Consider the following 13891-nt stretch of genomic DNA (forward strand, 5'->3'; position numbering starts at 1 on the left):
TTAAACCTTACTATCTCCCTTAGTTCTCTGCAGATTTCAATAAGAATGTTATCGATAGTCTTGTGATTTTTCATATTAATTTATTAGCCAATAATCCAACATCCTGACAAATGCCTATTGCATAAGCTACGTGCGTCCTTGGAGCGTCCGAGCGGAAGATCAAATACGATACAGTCCGTTGTGCGAATCAAGGTTCTTTGTGCGAGTCGCAAAACGGACAAACAGAAAATTCGTTGTGCGAGGCATCAATGTACGACGTAAAAAATGGGGTTTTATTGCGTCTGTCTGGATTTGAAGTGGTTGTTTTGTACAATATGTGTTTCCAAGGCCTGTGAAGATAAGGAATTAAATAATATTATTGCATGTTGGGAAATATCTCGAGCTTCCGCTACATAAAATATAAACATGAAGCAATAGAGAAGATGTCACATTGATGGACATCGACCTCGTTATGAACATATAAATTGTAAGATTAAAAATAAAATACTCGTAATGAATCCACTGAATATTGGGTACTTTTAAGAAAAGGGATTGATTTATTACGAAAAGACATTTGTATATATTGTGTACTAGCTGCATCTGGCCACGCGTTGCTGTGGTTCAGTCTGGTAAAATAGAAAAGAAAGAAATAAGAAAGCCCACAAGTAATATGTATTATATCAAAATGCTTGTGAAGCAATGAACCTGGATTATTTTACATTCTGGGAAACGCACAATTTAAAAAAAAAAATATACAGTTAATACTTTGACCAGTTATTTTATTCATTACGTTTTGCGTGTGCCCAAATACTTGTTCACAAATCTGGGTTTCACCACTCAATATAATAATGATGTCAATAATAATTTTAAAATATAAAAATAGTGTTTCAAATACCTGTGACGATTGACGAATTATGGACATAGTAACCACTTATCAATTTCAAAGTAGGTTTTCACATATCATGTCCACGAATGGCTCAATTACCCTACATCGCAGCTGACGTTTCCAGCGTATCTCTCTCTCGCTCTGCCACGTCGGACCTCGCGGCGAGCGAGCGAGAGGGAGAGCCAGTTGTGTGACGATCTGGTGACGCCTGGGGCGACCTTGGGCCTCTAAGGTCGCCCGTTGCGATGATCAAAACAAATGAAACGAGGCGGGAATAATAAACGACTGTCACTTGTTTCATCACCATCAAATACGGGCGAGTGTCAAGCATTATACCGCACACCTAGATCAAAACTGTATCAACTCAAAAATAAAGATTTTTTAGATAATCACTTATTCGGATCCTACAAACGAAGACGCATATGTCAATTTATCCGATTAGTCAATATCTTAAATATTCTTCAAAATATAGCATTATATGTTCCTTTTGGTGAATTAAGAGTTCGATTCTCACTGTCTACCCCTTCGGGGGAGCGGCGTGATGGTTAGTTAGTTAGTTAGTATGAAATGTTTTAATGTAAATATTCTTTGATAGGCATTGTCCAATCATAAAAAACAGGAAACTTCTATTTCATAAGGCGACATCGCTATACGTTTTTCGTCTCTCCTGACAAAACAGTATTTTTGAGTTGACACTCTTTTGATCTGGGGGTGCGATATGTAGTACTCGGAATGATATTGTCGCAGTTACAGCTGATAACTCGCTCGCTGGCGTGAGTAAAAAATAATAGAGTATTATCACTCGGGAGGAATATCTAATTTAACATACTCAACCTATAAAGGATTGTGTAAGACTCGTTTTGCGTCTATAACAGTCGATATAATCAATACAATCATTCATCATTTTCTTTTGCAGAACGCTGTTTTCGTAAGTTGGTAACGAATGACATAACAGAAACGAATCCACACTACTACTATTACAACTCTATAAAGCAGATACATAAAGGGATACGTCTCATAACACACCCGATGACGTAAAATTTGTCTAGACGCCCTTACATCCATTAAAAGTCACTGGTGTACTTTATGGTCAGGTGGAATCATTGGACATATTTTTTAAAAGACGATGTCGTCCAGAATGTTGCGGTCAATGGAGAGCGCTACAGAACTATGATTATTAACTTCTCCGTAACTCAGTTGAATGGCATTGATGTGACAGAGCTGTGGTTTCAACTAAATGGCGCAACATGCCACACGGCGGGTGCCACCATCAATTTATTACGGGAAATTTGAGTTTGTATACCTCGAAAAAAAACATCTCAATACATCATAGATAGTCTCTTGAACGTTTCAACCGCGCAAAAAAAGGTGTGTATTTAATATGTTGGCAGTAGGTAAGAACTTCCATTCTGAAAGAGAATACTCGAGACGCTTTTTGCAGCCGCGTTCATCTTCACCGCAATAAATTGAAGGTAAATAGAATCAATCTATTTTTCCATTACATCGCACAGGTATTGCGGCGTCTGGTATATCTGACTGCCATTGAAAACTATTTGCCGTTCAATAAAAATAGCGAACGCCATTTGAAAATAAATTGCGTGCTTCGGCGCCTCTCCGTTGCAGAAATTGATATATTATCGCGATATTACGTGTTAAAAGCAGCGAAAGAAACGTTTACACTAACACTGAGTGATGTGTACTCGTACAAGTAAAAATAACACAAGTTATTAACTTTCATCACGAATTACAGCTGGTCACGTCATCGTCTTAAAAGCGTGTCGGATAAAATGTAACGGGTTCCAATAAACGTGCATTTTAAACATACATATCGCTCATTTCTTTCAACAACGTCATTTGTCAAAAATCGTCAATTTTCAGTTGTGCATGTTTTCGAAATGCCCAGAAAATGCACTATATCCCAGTAAAAGCGGCATATTTTTAACGTAATATTTACCCGCTACAGGGCAGAAAGTGTTTTTTTTTTTGCATTTTGAAGAAATGGCAAATTATTTTTTATATAAACTAAATATTTTTCAAATGGAGAAAAAACATTCAGGTTTTACCTAAAAAGATCTGTTGCACAGTAAAAATTCAAAAAGTGGCTTGATATTTAGTTTTAATGCACTTTATTATATTTTTAAACTTTAAAAACGATCTCCTGAAAAATCGTGTATTTTGACATATGACGTTGTTGAAAGGAGTGAGCGATATAAACTTTTAAAAGTAAATAAATATCTTGGATATACTGACAAAAAAAGTTATTTCGAAAATACGCAATTTTGACATAATGATGCAAATTTTAAGTTTTCAAAGTAGTTTGAAATGTCATATTTATGTGGTTCAAAGTTAATTCAATTTTAATACCTGGTATTTTATTTAGGCTAAAAGCTCTAAATTACAAGGATTATTCAAACATGAATTATAGAGTTAACGTTTTTTTGCCAGTAAACCCACGATATATTTTTTACATGATCAAATTTTATCTATGATAAAGTTATTTTTCAAATGAGAAAGTAAATGTTCTAATTCTAAAAGTTTGAAATACTCATAGTTAGGTTTTAGTAAATTACCCTTCCCTTACAAATTTAAGTTTTTTAAAATCACATTTTCATATTGTGTACGGAGTATGTGGAAGTTAATGGTATCGTAAGGGAAGGGTAATTAACTATAACCTAACTATTTCAATGTTTTAGAATTAGTACATAAACCCTGAGGATGATAAGGTTATATTCGAAACGGGTTGGAAAAAGTGTACCATTAAAAAGTGGTTTTATTTTATGTAATTTTGTCGATTTCATTTCAAGAGTCACAATAAAAGTACCACTACTTGGATGACCTATATAATATATAATATGTATGTCACATATGTGCACTGTCTATATTTTCAGTATATTAATCAATAAATTCAAATACAATTTGTGAGAAAACCGTTGACAATGTGTACAAATATAATAGGGGTGTATTATAAACATCCCTTACGGACCATCAATATAAAAGGCTTTGCGGGAATATGCGTCTGGACCGTTTCGTCAAAGGGTCGCCAATTTGCGGTCCGCGGCCTTATATTATTATTCATAACTATATATAAAAACATTGTATTTAAAACCAGCACATAATTATTGAAATATAAAATACACGTTAGTAATATAATTATGATAATGCTTTCTTTTTTGATTTTCTAGCAAAATAATTCACAATATTTTGAGTGTGTTCAAATTTCGTTATATTCAGCTCAAATTCATATATATTTTTTAAAATATTTACTAAGGAGTTAACACATTTTTTTGATATTTCAATGAATATGAAAAAGTATATGGATATCTTGTGTACAATAAACACAAGAATAAGAATATGGATGCATTGTCATCTTGATCGTTTATTAAACGAAAACTAATACTAGATGATATTAGATACATCATTGTGTTAAGTGAACAAAAAAAAATTAAATATATATATATATATATATATATATATATATATATATATATATATATATATATATATATATATATATATATATATATATATATATATATATATATATATATATATATATATATATATATATATATATATATATATATATATATATATATATATATATATATATATATATATATATATATATATATATATATATATATATATATATATATATATATATATATATATATATATATATATATATATATATATATATATATATATATATATATATATATATATATATATATATATATATATATATATATATATATATATATATATATATATATATATATATATATATATATATATATATATATATATATATATATATATAAATCATGTGTAAAATATAACTCACTTACCATCACGCCGCTAAAGCAAGGGGAAGCAGAGAGAATAGAACTCCATACCAATATATTCCATTCACAGCATTTTGGGTGGAGACAAGGATTTGGACACAAACAAAAGTTGTGTTATAAAAATAATTTATAGGTATTTTAAAGATTCCAAACCCCTGACGTGAACGTTTACGCTTAGCGTCTCTTGATCCCTGAAGAGTAGGGATTGTGTAAACGACGCTTTACTTCGGCAGCATCTGTAGGAAGGTGGATGTTGGATGCTGGATGCTTGGTTAGAGATGACTTATTTCACTTATTCCCATAGTACGCCCCTCGGGAAATATGATTTACCGATAATCTGTGGAGTACGACATAACGAAATGAGGAAGATATTGTTAAAAGCTTTGGGAAAATATTGGATTTTATTATTCGGTGAATTTATGAGTAAGTAGATCGGATGTTTAGGGTCGGATATTTAAATCAGAATATGAATACCGCAGGTTTTAGTTATATTTATTCACATTTAACATATTATATTTCTAAAAGAGTACCGTGTCCGCCTCCGTAGTGTAATGGTCAGCACGCTCGGGTACCGTTCTGGAGGACCCGGGTTCGATTCCCAGGGGGGGTAAGAATAAATATGAGTGATTTTTTCACTGTAATATTTATTCAATATTACCCTGGACTGGTACTTGAAGCGGGGGGCTGATCACCTTTCCTTCATGTGTAAATGATCAAGATAACACTGCGTTTATATGACGCTGTGCCCTATTAACCATTGGGGTGCGGATAAGGGTTTTATTATTTTATTATTTAAAGAGTACCGTAAATAGGAAATTTAGTATTTTTTTTTGTATTTTGCATATTAAAAAAAACATTGTGGTGTGGTAAAATAACACTCTCCTTATCATATTATTGTATTAAAGTGGTATTACACAAAGTGAACGATGAATGATAAGGAGAGTGAAAAATTATTGTTTTTAAAGGGGTTGAACAAACATGGTTAAAAACATGATCAATAATATTTTAGGTGTGTAAAAATCTTTTTCACAAATCTGGGTTTTGTTTTGTTGTTGTTTTTTTTTCTGTGTTGAAATGTCAATAAAAAAATAATTCGTAAAAGAAAATCTAGATCTGTGAACAAAGGTTTGAACACACTCAAAATATTGTGAAAAAAATAACTGGTTAACATAAAAGTTTTAAAAAAATAAGAATCATGTCACAAAAGCTTTTTCTAGTGTGTAAAAACTCGTTACGTTGGATTTTATTTTTTTTTTTTTTTAATTATAACAATACTCTTTTACGAAAAATCCGAAAATTAAAACTAAAACATGGATCACACAACTTGGTAGAAAGAGTATTAATGTTTTAAATTTAAGTTTTACTTGGTAAATATCACTTTTTCTTAAGATCTATTGAGACACGCGTTTCAATACATTCCGCATCATTTATGGTGATGAGACGCGGTGTTTGAAAATGACGCGGAACTAATCAAAACACGTATCACAATAAATATATACAACATTTTGAGAGTGTCTAAATACTTGTTTACAAAATATGGATTATCTCGAATTACAGGAGTTATTTTCATATTATTTTTTGACATCTCATCAAAGATGAAGATTAATATGGAAATATGGGCATTTACGGGGCTGACGACATTAGAGTAGTGTGTAATAAATTATCTGGTCAAATTATAAGCTTAAATAATAGAAATGAAAATGGTATTTTCTGGCGTTTCTCATGTGTGTGATTGTTATCCAGGATTCGGACCTCAGATACTAATATAAGAGTTATATTATCCGCTGACACTTCGTGATGGAATTGCATTTTTAATTTATTATTAGATTAAAACCAATATTTTTAGCTTTTCCACTTTTTTATTTGACCAGCGACCGGGTTTCGTCGTTACCGACATCAGACCAGTCTGATGATGTCGGTAACGACGAAACCCGGTCGCTGGTCATATAAAAAAGTGGAAAAGCTAAAAATATTGGTTTTAATCTAATAATAAATTAATATAAGAGTTTCTGCTTAGTAAAAAGCTTCTTTACATCTCACCCATAGATGTCTCTAGTGAAGTTCTAGTGACTCAAGAACAAGGTTTCTAAATTGGTTCATATATAAAGAACTTCCAAGAATTTGAGTAGTGTGGTTGTCAATAATGGGTGGAATTGGAGAATGTTACACTTGTGTAAAGTGATCAGTTAACCCAGCCTATGACGGTCGTCAGCTCCGTAAATGCCCAGATTTCCATATTCTTCTTCATCTTTGATGAGATGTCAACAAATTATACAATAAACATTACGAAAAAGTGGTATTCACCATGTTGAACTTAAATTAAAAACATAATATTAATCTTACTAACAAGTTGCGTGATACATGTTATAATGATTAAAGAAAACACTTGTTTTTTACCACTTGAGTTTTATTATAGACTACATGTTTCAGAAGTTAAACTTCCATCATTCAGGTCTGTATAATAACTCAACTGTTCTTTCTTTAATCATTGTAACATGTCTTACCACAAAATTAATGCCGAAACAATAAATAAGATACTTGTAATGTTTAAGTTTAAATTTTCGGGGTTTTCATAAAAAGAAATAGTAACATTTTAAAAATAAACCAAGAAATAAAATTGGACGCACGGAATGGAGTTTATTTTGTTCGTGCCGAAATGATTCACACGGCACATGTTTTATGAATTGTTTGACCACGAACGAGATAATGCTGTATGTCAACTCAATCCTAAAATATGAAGATAAACAACGATGGGTCTGTGGTTGAGTTTGATTTCGGTTGGGAAATAAAATATGACAACTATTTTAAGCCAAAACAAATACATTTATCGATGAAAAAAACTCCGGCAAAAGTATAAAAATAATTTACTTATTTTTATTTTAAAGAGATATTTAAATGTATGTTCGTATATGTATGCATGTATGTATGTATGTGTATGTATACATATGTGTGTGTATGTATAATTATAAATATATTCTTATTTTGAATATTCTTACGTAGAAACAAAATCCTTTGACCACTCTCATTAATTCCTCTCATTTCCTTCTCCTTCCTGCAAAATCTATTTTTTATACCATACCCTTACCCTTTTACTTCCTTCCTCACACACACACACACACTCCCACCCTTTTTTTTTTTTTATCTCTTAATGTTTTTAATAGATATTATAACATAAATGTGGAATTGTTTAATTGGCTTAATTTTTATTAATATAACTATTTTTGTTTATGTAATGTATTGTTTATTATTATAAATGTAACTATTTTTTATTATACTTTTTTTTTAAATGTAAAAGCTATACAATTCCCGAACAAATAAAAAATATAATAAAATAAATAAATAAATATTAGATTTTTCATACATTTCTAGGAGTGGTTTTTACAAAAAAAACGTTGTTTAAATGACCACTATTATTAATACTATACGAATACAAAAAAAAATACAGTCTGATGGAATAGGTAACGACGAAAACCAGTCATTGGTTAAATAAAACAAAAGTGACATTTGTACATCGTCAGAGTTTCTCGGTTCAAACCCACTCTACCACAATTTGATACCTTTTTCTAATAATGAGACGCTAAGGCTCACAGAAATAGTATGAAATTTAAATATTTGTGTTTAAAATAAAAAAGCTCAAATATTCCTCTTTAATTAAAAAAAATGTGGGCATTAACTGGGCTTAAGACCGTCATAGGCTTGATAAGACGGCCGCGAGTCCTGTTAATGCTCAGACTTATCCTTCTTCATCTTTATTGAGATGTCAAAATAAAAATGTAAAAAAAATAACTCCTAATTTAATTTTATAATCCAGATTTGGGAACATGTATTTAAACACACTAAAAATGTTTAAAATAAATGTGGAAACTATATACTTGTGGCGTTCTATTCCATTTGTCTACCCCTACAGACAAGCACCATGATAGTTAGTTACATAAAACATTTATATTTTTATTTATATATCTGTAGAAAAATAAAAACTATTTGAAATTAGTATCATCAATACAATCTGTCAATCCTGAGAATTTACCTGCACTTAATGCAAAGAAGTCTCACTTCATTATTTTAACGTTATTTTATTAAAACAAAATACAACTGTCCGCCTCCGTGGTGTAATGGTCAGCGTGTTTAGCTACCGTGCTGGAGGTCCCGGGTTCGATTCCAAGGGGGGGTGAAAATAAAGATTAGTGAATTTACACTGTAATATTTATTTAATATTACCCGTGATCACCTTGCCTTAATGTCAGTAATGATCAAGATAACACTGCGTCAATTTGATGCGGTGCCCTATGCACCATTGGGTGCGGATAAGGGTTATAAGTAAGTAAAGGAAGTTATTAAAACTGATAGCCCGAGAAAAAATAATTCTTTCGAGTAATTTTGTTCATGCGTCAGTTGAATTAATAGTGTTTGTATTGTTCAAAACTCCAGAAACTCCCTGAAAAGCCGTTTTTTGCAATTCCCATGCTGACCAGTGACAACTTCCCGGTAATAAATGACCGGCTCATACAACGGCAAGCGTTTTATGTTTTAATCCGCCCAGAGCCAAACTGCGACTGGGTAATATACCATAAAAGTACGCAGAGGGTTTACATATACCATACACAAATGCATGGGAAATAGCAGGGGTGGGTTTGGGCACCCGCATAAAACAATACGCACTAAATACAAACTAAAAATACAAACTAGAATAACATGAACAAACGTTGTATTATTTTTAATAGACTAAAGGTCGCAAATCATTGAATCAACATTGACAGCAAAATAAAAACTTTTTTTGTAAAACAGTACTTCTAAAACTTTTTGACGTTGGAGCCTTTTTGAAACATGCCCTAAAATAAGCAAAACCAGGCTTTATTTTCAATTTCTTATAATAATATAGTAAATTTATGAAAATTAGACAAAAATAGGTGCTCGTACATTATACTCTATTGACTTCTACATGGAACGATATAGACTCCCCTACATTACACCGTGCGACCAACCCCAAGGTAGACGACTACTGGGAAGACCACCAAAGAGATGGATCAAGAGCTGGGAAGCGACATCGCAGGAGGCTAATCCCTCTTAAAAATAGGCCACAAGTCCTTCACCAAGAAAAAAAAGACACAATAATTAATACAAAAATTAAAGCCGTATTCATTCCGATGTAAATTAATATAATTTTCCTTTTATTGGGAGGATTTAAACAAAGTCCTTAACAAAATTATTAAAATCAGGAGATATGTAAAAATGAGGTGGAGCGTTCAGAGTCCTTGCAAACTCCAATTACTCTTTGAAGAACACATTAAGAATCCCTGCTCTAGAACATCAAAATGTTTTTAATGTTTTTTTTTGCATAGAGGTGAAGCCTAAAATAATCCTTACTTCGCTTCCCCACAGGGGTAGGAAGAGAGAATTTAACGCCACACCATTGTGTCTTTGCAAATAATCTTCACCTTTTCGACAATCATGCATTTCCTCATATATAATCACTTGTTGGAACTCCCAACTTGTCTCCCTTTATTTAAGTATTTTTCCAAAAAATAAAACAAAATACTTATCTGAAAAATGATTAAATGAATGCCTACTTAAATTGCCATGATACACATCAAACCCTAACGAAAATTTCGGTGAAGAAAGGAATTTATTTAGTATTTGAAGTATGTACTTGATCATGAAACAAGTAGCCTTTGTAAGAATTCTTCGCCCGTGGAAAAAGACTGGATCAAATTAGAAATTTGAAACGTTTCCTATATCGAATAGTTGGAAATTCAATCCAAAAACTCCAAGTCATTCCTGAACTCTCAGTATCCTTTTAAATTAATAAATGCGACAAAATTTTATCGAATTACCTCGGTCTTTTGCCGCCACTGGATTCCGCATTGCCCACTTTACGGAACCCTGTTTTATTAACACCGCAGGAAAGTTTCGACCGTGGCGATTATGAACTATACGCTTATATTTCCAGCACGCCACACTTGATCATATATTTTGTTTATGGAGGTCAATTTCAACCGTTTATGCTTAATCCTTCGCATGAGAAACTATAAAATGGTCACGGGTCGGAGAAAGCTGTATGTTTGGGACACAGATATTTTTATACAAGCACAAAAATATAATTTCTTAAATGCTTTTCTCAGATACTTTTTGGCACATTTTATAAACTTTATTTTAACCCCTTTTTTATCATTAATAAACTATATCCGCTCCCTAGGTGGAGCATATGGAGTCCACAAACTGTCTCCAGGCTTTTCTGTCGGCTGCCAGCTCCCTTGCATCCTCCCAAGTCACATCCGCTTCCCGAAGTTCTGACGAGAACTGCCGACGAATTGTCAGCAGTGGTCGTCCTGGGCGGCGCGAACCTGATGCCTTGTAAAAGAGGCAAGCTTGATTAAGGTTCTCAGGAGGCATGCGGAGTACATGGCCAAGCCAACTGAATCGCCTTTTCTTGACGACAGTTGTGACCAAGATTTGCTGCGTCCTACGCCTCATCTCTTCATTCCTCACAAAGTCAAACCACCGCACGCCTAAAATTCTCCGCAAACACCTATTCTCAAAGCTTAGTACACGGCTGCTCTGGGCAAATTTTTATTATTATTACACTTTTTAACCTACCGGTTTCGACAAAAACCTTGTCATCATCAGGGTATGTGAAATTCTAAAACATTAAAAACATTAAAACATTCAATTACATTTCCTTACAAAGAACTTCCACACACTCCGTAAAAAAATCTTAAATATGTTTACGGAGTGTGTGGAAGTTTTTGGTAAGGGAATGTAGTTGAGTATTATAATGTTTTTAATGTTTGAGAATTCAATAAACCCTGATGATGACAAGGTTATTGTCGAAACTGGTAGGTTAAAAAGTGTATTAATAGTAAAAAAAGTGGTATAAACAAAGTTGTTTAGTTTTATAAAGTTTACAAAAATATAATATTTACATCTTAAAGACGATTAGGAATAATATGAAAGTCTGGGTATTTACAGGGCTTTAAGTGATTTGTCCGCCTCCGTAGTGTAATGGTCAGCATGCTCGCCTACCGTTCTGGAGGTCCCGGGTTCGATTCCCAGGGGGGTTTAATAAATATAAGTGATTTTTTCACTCTAATATTTATTCAATATTACACTGGACTGGTACCTGAAGTGGAGGGCTAATCACCTTCCCTTCATGTGTAATCGATCGAGATAACACTGCGTTTATTTGAAGCAGTGCCCTATGCACCATTGGGGTGCGGTAAGGGATTTATTATTTATTATTATTAAGTGATACACATGTAACATTCACAGCTCTATACTCATATAAAAGGTATTATTTATTAAATTTAAGTTTTGTACTGACATTTCTTGGTAAAACTGGTAAAATTTTATATTATAAAATAACTACTATGTTATTTTTTCCACATGAATTAATGTGACCCGTAACCGGGTTTCACCTTAACCGACTTAAATACTTAAAATATTCACTTAAATTGGTAGAATGCAAATAAGATAATAGCGAAAATTTCGGTGAAGGAAAGATTTTATTTATTAGGGTCAAATTTGTGAGTGAGTGATATTTAATTTTGAAAAAAAATCAAGAGATTTAAAATATCTGTTGCAAAGGGTGACAATTTAAATCTTTAAATTACTCCACATTCATCACGAAGAGGAGCCGCTGGGTATAAATTTGAATTTATCGCCTAAGAAACACATGTAATGGGAACGGTGGTCCATAACTCTCGACACTTATGAACAAAGTTTTTTAGTTTTTACACAATTCATCCATCTTTCTAAAAATAGCTCTAAAAATAACTATCTAAAATAATATAGTAAAGGCATATGAAAAAAAAGTTTAAAACATAAATAAACAAATGAAATATACCATTTTTTTGTTAATTAAAAACATTTACATGTGGTTTCAATTTTCGATACGTAAACATAAGCTATATTAAGCAATGCACCTACTGATGGAAATTAAAAAATAAATTAACAATTCAGTAATCTTGATGTTATCACACAAGATAATAAGTGTTTAAACTCTGATTGTCCTGACGAAGAGACGGGCACGTCTTGGAACCGGTAGACTAAATTTTAGTGAGTAGTAATATACTAACATTACTAAAGTTGAACAAAAAAATAAGGATAAATGACTAACCAATAAGAAAATGCTATGAATATCAAAATTATTATTAGTTTTAACATTTTTATTTATATAGATAGATAAAAACACGGAAGTATTTAAATGCAACGTTTTGTACAAATTTCAAAGTTATCGATAAGGGTAAATACTTTAGTAATTTTGAGATTCTGAACAAGCGAACACGTACATAATTATAATTTATATTTGAAGCACTAACTTTGCATTTTATTATAAAAATAATTAAATCTTTGTTATAAAATCACTATTAATTTATAGTGGTTTAAAAACAAAGTAGCATTTTTATTACGTACACAAATAACTATAGTAAAAAACTCATAAATCATCACAAGAGACTACATAGAATAAAATAGTAAAAATAATTGATTTCATATCGATATTGTCTATGCCTTGCATCTTTCCTTATTTCATCCTACGAATATCATTCGTCATTTTGCCGCGCATTCAAATGAAGTCTTTAAAAAATAACTATAACACCGCTTCCCCGCAGGGGTTTGTAAGAGAGAATATAGCGCCACATCAATATATCTTTGCAAACAATGCATGGACCTTTTCATACATACAAGTATACACCAATTATTCCGAATCTCGACCCGCCCATTTTTAAGATTGATAAATATTTTCATATTATTTTTTGACATCTCATCAAAGATGAAGAAGAATTTTAAAGTCTGGGCATTTACGGGGCTGACAACCGTCATAGGCTGGTTTAAGTGATCACTTTACACACGTGTAACATTCACCAATTCTACCCATTATTGAAAACGACACTACACAAATTCTTGGAAGTTCAATATATACGAACCAATTTAGAAACATGATCTTGAATCATTAATGGGTAGAACTGGTGAATGTTACAGGTGTGTAAAGTGGTCGCTTAAACTAGCCTATGACGGTCGTCAGCTCCGTAAATGCCCAGACTTCCATATTCTTCTTCATCTTTGATGAGATGTCAAAAAATAATATGAAAATAACTCCTGTAATTGGAGATAATCAAGATTTTGTGAACAAGTATTTGGATACACTCAAAATTTTGTAAAAAATATTTGATTGCTTTGTTTT

At 32.1% G+C, this 13891-nt stretch overlaps 1 protein-coding gene across 4 annotated transcripts in view; it reads right to left on the reverse strand.

Annotated features, from left to right (window-relative positions):
* LOC148302278 (uncharacterized) overlaps positions 1 to 13891 on the reverse strand; it is a 299784-nt gene that overhangs the window by 90137 nt on the left and 195756 nt on the right. The window lies entirely within an intron of this gene.

Source organism: Brachycentrus maculatus, unplaced genomic scaffold, assembly GCF_059751285.1.
Source record: "Brachycentrus maculatus isolate JH-2025_06_01 unplaced genomic scaffold, ASM5975128v1 h1tg000469l, whole genome shotgun sequence".
In the NCBI taxonomy this organism is placed as follows: domain Eukaryota; kingdom Metazoa; phylum Arthropoda; class Insecta; order Trichoptera; family Brachycentridae; genus Brachycentrus; species Brachycentrus maculatus.